The 14,593-nt window shown below is 49.9% G+C and overlaps 1 long non-coding RNA gene across 1 annotated transcript in view; it reads right to left on the reverse strand.

The window, feature by feature from the left end:
* Positions 1–8,820: 8,820 nt before the first annotated feature.
* The window catches only part of LOC142290460 (uncharacterized), a 102,612-nt gene continuing 96,839 nt past the window's right edge, over positions 8,821–14,593 (reverse strand). Inside the window, exon 3 of the long non-coding RNA XR_012750314.1 lies at positions 8,821–8,950. This is a non-coding gene — a long non-coding RNA (uncharacterized LOC142290460). The remainder of the gene's footprint in view (positions 8,951–14,593) is intronic.

Consider the following 14,593-nt stretch of genomic DNA (forward strand, 5'->3'; position numbering starts at 1 on the left):
ATGGGGACATATATAGCAGAATGTGCCCAGGAGTGGGATATATATACACACCAGGAGGGGCCCTGGAAAGGGACATGTATACAAGAAGGAGTACATATATACCAGGAAAGGGACAAAAACCAGGATGGGGACATATATACCAGAACGTGACCAGAAGGGGGATATACATACCAAGAGGGGCCCATGATGGGATATATATATATATACCAGGATGGGGACATATATACCAGGAGGGTCCCAGGATGTTGACATATATAACAGGAGGAGGACATACAGTACAGACCAAATGTTTGGACACACCTTCTCATTCAAAGAGTTTTCTATATTTTCATGACTCTAAGAACTGTAGATTCACATTGAAGGCATCACAACTATGAATTAACACATGTCGAATGAAATACTTAACAAAAAATTGTGAAACAACTGAAAATATGTCTTATATTCCAGGTTCTTCGAAGTAGCTACCTTTTGCTTTGATTACTGCATTGCAAACTCATGGCATCCTCTTGATGAGCTTCACTTCAGAGGTGTGCCCTGTCAGGTTTAATAAGTGGGATTTCTTGCCTTATAAATGGGTTTGGGACCATCAGTTGTGTTGTGCAGAAGTCTGGTGGATACACAGATGATAGTCCTACTGAATAGACTGTTAGCTGCTTTTTTTCTTGCCATAATACAAATTCTAAGTAAAGAAAAACGAGTGGCCATCATTACTTTAAGAAATGAAGGTCAGTCAGTCCGAAAAATTGGGAAAACTTTGATAGTGTCCCCAAATGCAGTGGCAAAAACCATCAAATGCTACAAAGAAACTGGCTCACATGAGGACCGCCCAGGAAAGGAAGACCAAGAGTCACTTTTGCTGCGGAGGAAAAGTTTATCCGAGTCACCAGCCTCAGAAATCGCAGGTTAACAGCAGCTAAGATTAGAGACCAGGTCAATGCCACGCAGAGTTCTAGCAGCAGACACATCTCTAGAACAACTGTTAAGAGGAGACTTTGTGCAGCAGGCCTTCATGGTAAAATAGCTGCTAGGAAACCACTGCTAAGGACAGGCAACAAGCAGAAGAGACTTGTTTGGGCTAAAAACACAAGGAATGGACATTAGACCAGTGGAAATCTGTGCTTTGGTCTGATGAGTCCAAATTTGAGATCTTTGGATCCAACCACCGTGTCTTTGTGCGACACAGAAAAGGTGAACGGATGGACTCTACATGACTGGTTCCCACCGTGAAGCATGGAGGAGGAGGTGTGATGGTGTGGGGGTGCTTTGCTGGTGACACTGTTGGGGATTTATGCAAAATTGAAGGCATACTGAACCAGCATGGCTACCACAGGATTTTGCAGCGGCATGCTATTCCATCCGGTTTGCGTTTAGTTGGACCATCATTTTTAATTTTCAACAGGACAATGACCCCAAACACACCTCCAGGCTGTGTAAGGGCTATTTGACTAAGAAGCAGAGTGATGGGGTGCTACGCCAGATGACCTGGCTTCCACAGTCACCAGACCTGAACCCAATCGAGATGGTTTGGGGTGAGTTGGACCGCAGAGTGAAGGCAAAAGGGCCAACAAGTGCTAAGCATCTCTGGAAACTCCTTCAAAACTGTTGGAAGACCATTTCCAGTGACTACCTCTTGAAGCTCATCAAGAAAATGCCAAGTAAGCAGTAATCAAAGCAAAACGTGGCTACTTTGAAGAACCTAGAATATAAGACATATTTTCAGTTGTTTCACACTTCTTTGTTAAGTATTTAATTCCACATGTGTTAATTCATAGCTATGATGCCTTCAATGTGAATCTACAATTTTCAGAGTCATGAAAATAAAGAAAACTCTTTGAATGAGAAGGTGTGTGCAAACTTTTGATCTGTACTGCATATGCTAGGAAGGGGATAACAAACCAGGATTGAGACATACTTACCAGGAAGGGCCCAGGATGGAACCATATAAACCAGGAAGGGCCCAGGATGGGGACATATATACCAGGTAAAGGATATATATACCAGGAGGATATTATACAGAGCGGCAATGTTTGAGTGTGGGGGGGATACTACACAGAGGGGCAGTGTGTGTGAGGATATACAGTATAGAAACAGGGGCAACTTGTGTGGGGGGATAGTATACAAAGGGGCAGCGTACTTGATGGACATTAAACAGAGGGGCAGTGTGTGTGTGGATATTATACAGAGGGGCAGTGTGGGGGGATATTATACAGAATAGCAGTGTGCGTGTTGGAATATTATACAGAGGAGTAGTGTGTGTGGGGGGATATTATAAAGAGGAGTAGTGTTTGTGTGGTGGGATATTATACAGAGGAGAATTGTGTGTGGGGGGATGTTATACAGAGGGGCAGTGTGTGCGGGATATACAGAAGAGCAGTGTGTGGGGGAATATTATACAAAGGAACAGTGTGTGAGGGTGATATTATACAGAGGAGCAGAGTGTGGGAGAGATATTATACAGAAGGGCAGTGTGTGGAGAGGGATATTATACGTAAAGGCAGTGTGTGTGGGAGAGATATTATACAGAGGGGCAGTGTATGTGTGGTTATTATACACAGGGGCATTGTTAGTGGGTATATTACACAGAAGAGCAGTGTGTGTGGGGAGATATTATACATGGGGTAGTGCGGGAGAGATATTACAGAGAAGAGTGCTGTAGAAGGCGTATTACGGAGAGGGGTGGTGTAGGGTGTGTATTATTAATCTTGTGAGGGAAATACTTCCTTTTCTGCAACAGCTGCAAGGGTGCTAACACTTTTGGCCATGACTTTGTATTTGTATATATTGTAACGTTGCGCCCTGCAACGTGGGGGTTTCACTCGCTTGCAGCGGTGTGAGGTAGCTTCAGCAACACACGTACACAGTCTCTTCATAGAAATTCTGGCAGTTTATTTAAAAACACTCAGCATAAACTGCCCTTAAACATAAACGATCCACGTACCGTGGGCATCCAGTCCATTACAAGTCCATAGTGGAAGTTTAGCAACTTTCCCCACTCTCTGGCACCTGCCAGCGTACAGCTCTAGCCGAGGTTCCTTCCAGCACCCAGGGCCCTCTGCAGACCCCTGTCTGTCTCTCCTCCTGGAGAGATTCGGCCCTACAGCCCTGGCCTGGCTTGGCCGCACTCACCTCAGACTCAATACCAGAGCCTTGTGATCAGCCTCCATGCAGGTTGAAACACCCAGAGCTCCCGGCTCTGCTCTCACTTGTTTCCAGCACACACTGGAAATCTAGAGCCAGTCTCTCTCTAGACACACTCCACCCAGGTTCAGAGACAGGATTGCTTTAACCCCTGGAGCCACACCCACAGGTGGTAAGGAGTGTGTAATCAGCATCACACACCCTTCCATGGCTCTGCATGTAATGCAATCCTGTGGAACCACAGGTCCCAGCTAGCTTCACATTGCAGAGCACCCACGCTTCTGCAAAACATACCGGCCCTTTGTAATACAGCCGGTTGATACCTCACATACCCTCCCCCTCTGTTCAAACCCGTAGGGGAGAACACTTGCCAATGACCTGGGGCCGCGAGACAGGGCATCCCCGCTGCCATGCCCCACCAGTCGAGAGGGCCGTCCAAGAGCAGTAGTCCCTGAGACATCGCCCAACACTGTCACCAAACTTTGTCTTGTCAACCTAGGGTTAAAGGACGTCCCATTTCCAGACCGTTCTCTCCCTGACCCCCTCCCAGGGTCACCGCAGTAGAGAGACACGTCCCCGGTCAAACCTACAGTCTTGTCCGAACCTAGGCTTTCTCGAGTACCCCCAAGGCTACTGTCGGGAACTCTAAGCTCATAGCGGCCACTATCTACAGTACATTGTAGGTTACCTCTCTGTCGGCGATTCCTTTTATCACGCGTCTGAACTACTGGACCGACACGCCATCTTCCACTTCTTTCCACTGAACAACGGGTGGAAGATGGCTGCTGTCCCCCACACAGTTGGCGAAGCTGCTCCTTAATTTTCAGGTTGTCTTGCCACAACCGCTCCATGTCACGTACATGGTGTACCCGATATTCAATAAGGCTTCGAATGTTTCCAAGACTCTCTACAGTCCCGACACAGACGAACGGAACCATACCAGCTTCCCTGGGTATCTTGCACTCATTAGCAGCAGGGATTCTTAATCTCACCAATCCCGACTTATTCACCATGTCTTGCATGACTCGTCCGGTTTTTCCAATGACTCTCCCCACCAGAGCCCGGGGTACTTGGACGATATCTTTCGCCAGACTCTGCGCTTTCCTTTTATACTCTAGCTGTCTAGTGGCTTCTTCCTTTTGCAGTTGGACCTGCCACTTCATACGAACACATCTGAAGTGCATGTCCTTTAGAATAGCCACCCGTTGCCCAGTAATTTTACTGGTAGACAATATCACTAACTGTTCAGCCCCTGGTGTACAGTAGACCTCACACGCTTCCACAGCTCTCTTAAATTCGTCATGCATGCACCCGGTGGCACACGCTTCTCTTAAGTCCTCAGGTATATCCACCATGCACTTGACTACAAAAGTCTCATTCATCCCTGCCACATGCTTGTCAAGTTTAGCTTCTAGAGTCAGTTCTCTTTGGGCCTCCCCAGCTTCAACAAGTTTGGTCAGGATTGACACTCGCTGTTCCATCTGCTCCAAGGCTCCCTGGGACTTGGACTGGTACTCTGCCAAGCGACTTCGGAGCTCTGCCACTTCTTTCTCCAGCTCCCTTACTCGACTCTCAGTAGCCGGCCTAAGAAGTATCTCTTGTTGCAGATGGTCTTTGCTCATCCTCTTGAATGAGTCTTCACTTGCGGACCTCTCTGGTCTACGACACACTATTTCTGAGGCTTCTTCCAACTCAGCTTCAGAACATTTGGGTTTCTTACTCTTCTTACCCATGATCGTCTCTATATCCTCCATCATGGTTTTAGCAAGCAGGTCAGGCAGGCTCCCAGTCCTGGATGAGACCTTTGCTCCAGACTTCACCTCCTCAGAGGCTCTCTTCACTTCAGCGCCAGCTGTTTCTTGGGTCTTCACTGCATTATCTTCACCTTCCTCTGGGGTCTCTGCAGTGTCACCCTCAGCCTGGGTGTCACACCCTTCAACATGGCACTCTGTTCCTTTTAGAGTTTTGGGGCTAAATTCGCTGTCATCTACCCCAGCACTTGGTAGTTCACCAGTCTGCTCACCACGACTGTTGGGGATTATTCCTTCCCCCACACTCTCTAGGATTCCATTTCCTATAGCACTCTCGCCTGACAGACTATCAACTTCACACTTTGAAATCATGGGGACCACCACCATTACGTCCTTGGTTGGCTCCTTCTCTGCACTTGCAGCCCGCTGATTTCTGTCGTCACAATGTGTCAGTTCAATCTCTGATTCCTCAGTCTTTTGTAGGATATCACCGTCTGACTCCACCGTGGCAGGTGTTATTAGCACCATGTCTTCATTAACCAGGCATGTCACTTTCTCTGCACCCTCAGACGGCATACCCTGTGCCCCCTCTCGGCGCTTATTACGTCTTCGGGAGGAAGTTTTGCCCTTCTCGCCCATCTGTACCACACTGTACTCGTTTGTCACCTTACTAGAGTCAGTGTCTTTACTGGAGTCATCATCACTCCCCCTGGCATCCTGGACTATCATGTCCCCACTTAACCAGATATCTGCCTCCCTTTCTGGAGCTACCCCGTTTTTAACGGTCACACTATCGTTTATTCCCTTAGTCCTTATGTCACTAAGTTGGGTCCGTCCATCATTTTCTTTGGTCACCCCTAACTTAGGACAGTCAATTTTAGGAGGTGCTATCTCCTCCTTACCACACATAACTGCACAACAAGGACCCCTTTTCACCTCCCAATGTGGTGGGGTTTCCTTTGGGCTGTTCCGGCTCTTACACAAGCAACCGTATACGTCCCCCTGCTTCCACAAGTGCACAAATAATTTAGAGTCCCAACCTATAATAATTGGGTGCAGTAAATCTGAGACTACTCCAACATCATGAGAACCACTGTCCCAGGCTGTCTTAATGACCACGCTGGATACCGGGTATTCTGTCTCATTATTGTGGGTGCAGCCGACGTGGATCTTCCTTCCAGGAATCAAGTTGACATCAGAAGTGGCCCTCACCAGGGTCACCAAGCTCCTTGAGTCTACGACCCCTGTTACAGATTCCCCATCCACTTCCACGGAACACAGACGTGGCTTCTCGTCAGATGGGTGGTCTATATTGCAAACAGGACACTTGTGGCATGAACACTGTTGTCCCTGGCTACAGTCCATCTGTGCCACTTCACCCTTGGATTTGGGATGCTCCGCACCCTTTTGGGGGACCACCCCTTTATGGGACTCCACCCCCTTATGGGCAACCACCCCTTTATGGGACTCCACCCCCTTATGGGCAACCACCCCCTTATGGGCAACTATTCCCTTCTGGGACTCCGCCCCCTTTTGCGGTTTCCATGCAATGTCCTTAGCCCCCAGTTCACACAGTTTGCCCTTGTCTCCCTGGGCACCCAGTGTCCATACTGGCCCCTGAAGGGAACGCTCAAACTGGTCCATGGCTGTGACATCGCTACACACCGACAGCTCCTGCTGTCCCTGGACCAGGAACTGGTACAGCTCCTCCACAACGTCCGCAGGGACCATTCCCTCTTTTTGGCTTTTAGCCCCCACTGCTGTCACTGGACCTCCAGGCACATGCTGTTGGTGCTGCTGGCTCTGCAGCAGCTGGTTCAGGAGCTCCTCCATGCTGTAACAAAAAAGAGGCACAGGAGGGGCGCTCCAATGGGTAATACCCGGTGGTCAAAGACAGGGGGGGGGTTAGAGAACCACTAACCTTTCCGGGTTGTACCGCCCGTACAACCAGGATCTCCAGCCTGTGGTGTATCACTGCTCACCAAGCAGGGCCTTGCAATTCCGGCTGGCCTGGAACCTCCAGTCGCTGGACTCTCGCCACTGCAGCACGGGTCCCCAACGACCGGCTGATTCACCGCCAGGTGCTTGAGAGCGCTGTCCCTGTTCGTGGACCCGCCGATCCACCGCAAACCGCTTCAAAAAAATTTCGTGGACCCGCCGACCCACCGCAAGCAGTCCGTATCCACAGGAATATGTCCTAGGCCGTTGCCCCTAGCAACCAGGCTGCGTTGCCCCTAGCAACCAGACCGCATGCCCGCATTCTCCACCATATGTAACGTTGCGCCCTGCAACGTGGGGGTTTCACTCGCTTGCAGCGGTGTGAGGTAGCTTCAGCAACACACGTACACAGTCTCTTCATAGAAATTCTGGCAGTTTATTTAAAAACACTCAGCATAAACTGCCCTTAAACATAAACGATCCACGTACCGTGGGCATCCAGTCCATTACAAGTCCATAGTGGAAGTTTAGCAACTTTCCCCACTCTCTGGCACCTGCCAGCGTACAGCTCTAGCCGAGGTTCCTTCCAGCACCCAGGGCCCTCTGCAGACCCCTGTCTGTCTCTCCTCCTGGAGAGATTCGGCCCTACAGCCCTGGCCTGGCTTGGCCGCACTCACCTCAGACTCAATACCAGAGCCTTGTGATCAGCCTCCATGCAGGTTGAAACACCCAGAGCTCCCGGCTCTGCTCTCACTTGTTTCCAGCACACACTGGAAATCTAGAGCCAGTCTCTCTCTAGACTGCCCTAGACACACTCCACCCAGGTTCAGAGACAGGATTGCTTTAACCCCTGGAGCCACACCCACAGGTGGTAAGGAGTGTGAAATCAGCATCACACACCCTTCCATGGCTCTGCATGTAATGCAATCCTGTGGAACCATAGGTCCCAGCCAGCTTCACATTGCAGAGCACCCACGCTTCTGCAAAACATACCGGCCCTTTGTAATACAGCCGGTTGATACCTCACAATATATATATATATATATATATATATACACATATACGAGGGGCGATCCAAAAGTAATGATAATCAATAATATACACAATGAATATATTTAAAAAAAATATATTTTTCTACATAGTCTCCTAACAAGTCTATACATTTAGTACATCTCTTTTCTAAACTTAGAATTCCCTTCGAAAAAAATTCTTGATCTTGACCCTCAAAAAAATCCCCAACAGCGGTTATCACGTCGCTATTGTCGTCAAATTTCTTGCCCCGGAGGTGTTCCTTGAGGCGAGGAAAGAGAAAGAAGTCACTGGGTGCTAGATCTGGCGAATAGGGGGGGTGTTCCACCAGTTCAAAGCCCGCTTCTTGAATGGTTGCCATGGCAACTGCAGCTTTGTGAGCCAGCGTGTTATGTTGGTGAAACAGCACTCCAGCCCGCAGTTTGCCGCGCCTTTTCTCCTTGATAGCCTCCCGCAATCTTCTTATTTGTTCTGCGTAGTAGGAGCCCGTAATAGTGTCTCCCTTCTCCAAATAGTCCACCATAATAATTCCTTCAGCGACCCAAAAAACGGACGCCATAACCTTCCCTGCTGAGCTTGATACTTTGAATTTCTTCGGCGTCGGTTCATCGGCTTGTTTCCATGTCATCAATTGTTCTTTAGTTTCGGGATCAAAGTGGTGGATCCAGGTCTCGTCCATGGTCAAAAAACGTGACAAAAAATTCTCCTTGTCTGCTTGGAACTTTTTGAGATTTGCTATTGAAATGTCAACTCGTTTCTTCTTTTGCTCGTCGGTTAACATTTTTGGCACCCAACACGCAGAGACCTTTCTCATATGCAATTCTTTTGCAAGGATTCTTTGAATACTGCCATATGAGATCCCTGTGACCTCAGCTACATGCCTGATAGTCACTCTTCCATCTGCCAATACAACTTCTTCAACTTTTTTCACGTTTTCTTCATTGAGGGACGTGGATGTGGTATTTGATGACAGCTTTGAGCTTGTTTTTTTCCATTTTGATGTTCACTCCTCGGCAGTTCATATTCAAATGAATGTAGCTCCCGGGAATCGTAGCTTATTTAAGTGATTTTTTTTTTCCTGGACCAGTGGGTACCTAAAAGAGAAGAAAACATTTTATTTTAATCTCTGTGTGCAATAGATAACCGATTATCATTACTTTTGGATCGCCCCTTGTATATATATATATATATATATATATATATATATATATACTGCAGCCTGGCTGGAGAGGGCTGGAGGCTGCAGGAAGCAACCACAGTGACTTGTGTTCGCTGGCTGGAGACACTGCAAGGAAGCCACAGAAACCCCAAAAGGAGGCGGAGTCCCAGAAAGGGGTGGTTAGCCAAAAGGGGACAGAGGCCCGGAAAGGGGTAGTCGCTCAAAAGGGGGCGGAGTCCCGGAAAGGGGTGATTACCCAAGCGGGGACAGAGGCCCGGAAAGGGGTGGTTACCCAAAAGGGGGCGGGGTCCCAGAAAATGGTGGTGACACGAAAAGGGGCGGAGCATCCTAAATCCGAAGGTGTAGTGGCACCAATGGACAGTAGCCAAGGACAATGGTGTTCATGCTATTCGTGTCCGGTCTGCGGTACAGACTGCCCGGCTGACGAGAAGTCACGTCTGTGTTCTGTGGAAGTTGATGGCAAATGTGTGACTGGGCTGGTAGACTCGGTGAGCTTGGTGTCCCTGGTGAGGGCCACGCTCGATACCTACCCGATTCTTGGAAGGATGGAAGCCCGCTGCAGACATGGGAACATTGGAGAGTATCCACGGTCCCGAGTGGTCGTTGAGACGGATGGGGTGTTTGGATCCGTTAATGTTGGGGTAGTGCCTGACTTACCGCATCCCATTATAATAGGCCGGGACTTTAATTTTTTTGAGGACTTGTGGTCGATGGCAGAAATGGCCAGCTGCTTGTGTAAAAGCCGGAAAGGCTCAAAGGAAGCCCTATCACAGCGGGAGGCTGAAAGTGTTCCTAGTAGTATGATATTGTGTAATAAGGGGAAGACCGTTAAAAATGGGAGAGCTCCAGACAGGGGGTTCAACACTTGGTTAAGTGGGGGCTTGTTAGTCCAGGACACCAGGGGGAGTGACACTGACTCTAGTAACCTGACGACTGAGTACAGTGAGGTACAGACAGTTGAGAAAGATAAAATCTCCTCTCGACGCCGAAGACGTAATAAGCGCCGAGGGGTAGTGCAATGTATATCGTCTGAGTGGGGAGAGAAGGTTGAGGAAGGCACGTTGACAGTAGCAACCGCTAATGTAGAGTCAGACAGTGAAATCCTGAAAAAGAAAGAGTAAGAAACTGAACAGACACACTGTAACGACAGAAATCAGCAGGGTGAAAGTGCAAAAAAGGAGCCGACCAAAACAGTATTGGTGATGTCCCCTATGATTTCCTGGTGTGAAGCTGATGGTCTGTTGAGTGAAAACACTAAAGGAGAAGAAATCCTGGAGGCTGTTGGTGGAGGAAAAATCCACAAAGGTCATGGTGAGCAGACCAGTGATCCACCCAGTGCTGGGGTGAATAATAGTGTAAACGGCACAAAAGCTGTTGTAGACCCCAGAGAATCTGAGGTTGAAGGTATGGAGTGCAAGAAAGCCTCTGAAGTTGCAGAGAATCAAGAGGAAATTGAGGGAGATGCTGCAGAGTCCCAAGAGATGGCTGAAGCTGCAGAAATTGAGAGAACCCTTAAAGTAGGGAAATCTAGCCCAGAAGTCCCATCAGCAGCTGAGAGCTTAACTGAACTTACTGGTAAGACCAAGATGGAGGCCATAAAGATGGACTTGGTACAGAAGATTGAGAATCTTGAGGCCAAAGATGAGGAAAAATTCAAAGGCTCTGAAGCTATGGAAAAACCTGAGGAGAATGCAACTCCAAAGGTGGAGCCTGTGATAAGAAAATGAAGACTGAAGAGAGACTCCTGGAAATCAGTCCCGGTGATGACTGGGGAAAAATACTGCAGCCTGGCTGGAGAGGGCTGGAGGCTGCAGGAAGCAACCACAGTGACTTGTGTTCGCTGGCTGGAGCCAGAGTGTGGAGAATCCACTATGGACACTTAATTGGACTGGAAGCCCACGGTATGTGGATGTTATATTTTCCTTTAAGCCAGGAGAGGCTTCATTGTGTTTTGGAAGGGCAGTTTATGTTGGTTACTAATAAACTGCTGCACTTTTGAGAGAGACTGTGTTGCCTGTGTATGCCTAAGCTACCCTGCACCGCTGCAAGCGAGTAAAACCCCCGGGTTGCGGTAAGCAACGTTCACAATATAAATATATATATATATATATATATTCCTACAATTTCTATCAGATATTTTTGTTCAAATCTTCAAATTAAACGTTACAATCTGCACTTGAATTCTGTTGTAGAGGTTTCATTTGAAATCCAATGTGGTGGCATGCAGAGCCCAACTCGCGAAAATTGTGTCACTGTCCAAATATTTCTGGACCTAACTGTGTATATGTATATATATATATATATATATATAAATTTAACTCTGGCCTGTCTATTTTTGGAATTGATGAATGGTTTGCATCTAGATGTGAACCCTTTGTATTTACTTTCATGGAGTCTTCTCTTTACTGTTGACTTAGAGACAAATACACCTACTTCACTGAGAGTGTTCTGGACTTCAGTTGATGTTGTGAACGGGTTCTTCTTCACCAAAGAAAGTATGCGGCAATCATCCACCACTGTTGTCATCCGTGGACGCCCAGGCGTTTTTGAGTTCCCAAGCTCACCAGTCAATTCCTTTTTTCTCAGAATGTACCCGACTGTTGATTTTGCTACTCCAAGCATGTCTGCTATCTCTCTGATGGATTTTTTTCTTTTTTTTCAGCCTCAGGATGTTCTGCTTCACCTCAATTGAGAGTTCCTTAGACCGCATGTTGTCTGGTCACAGCAACAGCTTCCAAATGCAAAACCACACACCTGTAATCAACCCCAGACCTTTTAACTACTTCATTGATTACAGGTTAATGAGGGAGACGCCTTCAGAGTTAATTGCAGCCCTTAGAGTCCCTTGTCCAATTACTTTTGGTCCCTTGAAAAAGAGGAGGCTATGCATTACAGAGCTATGATTCCTAAACCCTTTCTCCGATTTGGATGTGAAAACTCTCATATTGCAGCTGGGAGTGTGCACTTTCAGCCCATATTATATATATAATTGTATTTCTGAACATGTTTTTGTAAACAGCTAAAATAACAAAACTTGTGTCACTGTCCAAATATTTCTGGACCTAACTGTATATATAGATGTTGTTGTGTGTAGTTACTAAGTGTTTGTGTAGGGCGCTGTACATGTTCTGAGTGTTCTCTGGGTGTGGCGGGGGGTGAGAGCGGTGTTGTATGTGTGTTGCGTGTGTTGCGTTGTTTGTGGAGCGCTGTGTGTCTGTAGCGTTGTGTGTGTGTTGAGCGGTTTGTGTGGGTGTGGGGTGCGTGTGTTTGTTTTGGGGGGAGGTATGTTTTGTGCAATGTGTGTGTTGTGCGGTATGTGCGTATATTTGTGTATGCCGCGGTGTTTGTGTGTTGGGTGTTGTGTGTGTGTAGCGTTGTCTGTGTGTGTGGGTGTCTGTGTAGGGCGGTGTTTGTGGTTCCCAGTGTGTGTGTGTGGTGTGTTGTGCAGTGCGCATGTTTGTGTGTGTGTGTGTGTGTTGGGGGGAGGTGTGCACCTCCCATCGTGCTCCCTCCCCCATGCTGCGCATTCCCCATCGTGCTCCATCCGCCATGCTGCGCACTCCCCATCGTGCTCCATCCCCCATGCTGCGCACTCCCAAACGTGCTCCATCCCCCATGCTGCGCACTCCCCATCGTGCTCCATCCCCCATGCTGCGCACTCCCCATCGTGCTCCATCCCCCATGCTGCGCACTCCCCATCGTGCTCCATCCCCCATGCTGCGCAATCCCAAACGTAATCCATCCCCCATGCTGCGCACTCCCCATCGTGCTCCATCCCCCATGCTGTGCACTCCCCATCGTGCTCCATCCCCCATGCTGCGCACTCCCCATCGTGCTCCATCCCCCAAGCTGCGCACTCCCAAACGTGCTCCATCCCCCAAGCTGCGCACTCCCAAACGTGCTCCATCCCCCATGCTGCGCACCCCCCATCGTGCTCCATCCCCCATGCTGCGCACCCCCCATCGTGCTCCATCCCCCATGCTGCGCACCCCCCATCATGCTCCATCCCCCATGCTGCGCACCCCCCATCGTGCTCCATCCCCCATGCTGTGCACTCCCCATTGTGCTCCATCCCCCATGCTGTTCATTCCCCATCGTGCTCCATCCCCCATGCTGCGCACTCCTAAACGTGCTCCATCCCCCATGCTGTGCACTCCCCATCGTGCTCCATCCCCCATGCTGCGCACCCCCCCATCGTGCTCCATCCCCCATGCTGCACCAGCATCAGCCTCTCTGCCCCCAGCATCAGCCTCTCTGCCCCCAGCATCAGCCTCTCTCCTGCCAGCATCAGCCTCTCTCCTCCCAGCATCAGCCTCTCCTCTCTGTCCCCAGCATCAGCCTCTCTGTCCCCATCATCAGCCTCTCTCCTCCCAGCCTACCCCAGCCGCAGCCTCCCCCAGCATCAGCCTCTCTTCTCTCAGCCTCCATCCTCCCAGCCTCCCCCAGCATCAGCCTCCCCCTCCCAGCCTCCCCCAGCATCAGCTTCCCCCTCCCAGCCTCCCCTAGCATCAGCCTCCGCCTCCCAGCCTCCCCCAGCATCAGCCTCCGCCTCCCAGCCTCCCCCAGCATCAGCCTCCGCCTGCCAGCCTCCCCCAGCATCAGCCTCTCTCCTCCCAGCCTCCCCCAGCATAAGCCTCTCTCCTCCCAGCCTCCTCCAGCATCAGCCTCTCTCCTCCCAGCCTCCCTCAGCATCAGCCTCCCCCAGCATCAGCCTCCCCCAGCATCAGCCTCTCTCCTCCCAGCCTCCCCCAGCATCAGCCTCCCCCAGCATCAGCCTACACCCTCCCAGCCTCCCCCAGCATCAGCCTCCCCCAGCATCAGCCTCTCTCCTCCCAGCCTCCCCCAGCATCAGCTATCCCCATGATCAGCCTCTCTCCTCCCAGCCTCCTCCAGCACGCCGTGCTCCTCTGCCGACACTCACAGATCCAATCGCATACACACACACACACACACACACACCCGATCGCATACACTCACACACACCCGATCGCATACACTCACACACTGACGATATTGCACATATGCGCTCACACTCACAACATCCGGAGATTACCACATGCTTCTGGCCATGTGATCCTCCGGCAGGTCCTGGAAGCTCACTGCACAGGATCGCCGCCGAGAAGCAAGCGATATCCCAGGATGTTGTGAGTGTGTGGATGCGATGTGATGTGTGTGTGTGAGGTGTGTGTGAGGTGTGTGTGAGGTGTGTGTGAGGTGTGTGTGAGGTGTGTGTGAGGTGTGTGTGAGGTGTGTGTGAGAGTGAGTGTGATCTGATGTGTGTGTGTGTGTTGTTATGTGTGTGCGTGTGTGTATGTTCCGCCGCTGCAGGACCTTGATGCGCTGGTAACTATGCTACCATGGTTACCAGCGTATCCCGTCCCCCGGTCGCACGGGAGCCCACACCAGCATACGGCGGCAACCCCAGCAATGCGAGGGTATGTGTCGGCTGGGTTAGCGGCGTACGCTGATGTGGGCTCCCGGGGGTACAGTACTCACCTGGGAGTCGTGGCTCCGTGTCGCTTTGGGGAATGCGTGCGGGGGGCGGGGCGTGGCCGAG

This window comes from Anomaloglossus baeobatrachus, chromosome 2 (genome assembly GCF_048569485.1).
Source record: "Anomaloglossus baeobatrachus isolate aAnoBae1 chromosome 2, aAnoBae1.hap1, whole genome shotgun sequence".
NCBI lineage: Eukaryota > Metazoa > Chordata > Amphibia > Anura > Aromobatidae > Anomaloglossus > Anomaloglossus baeobatrachus.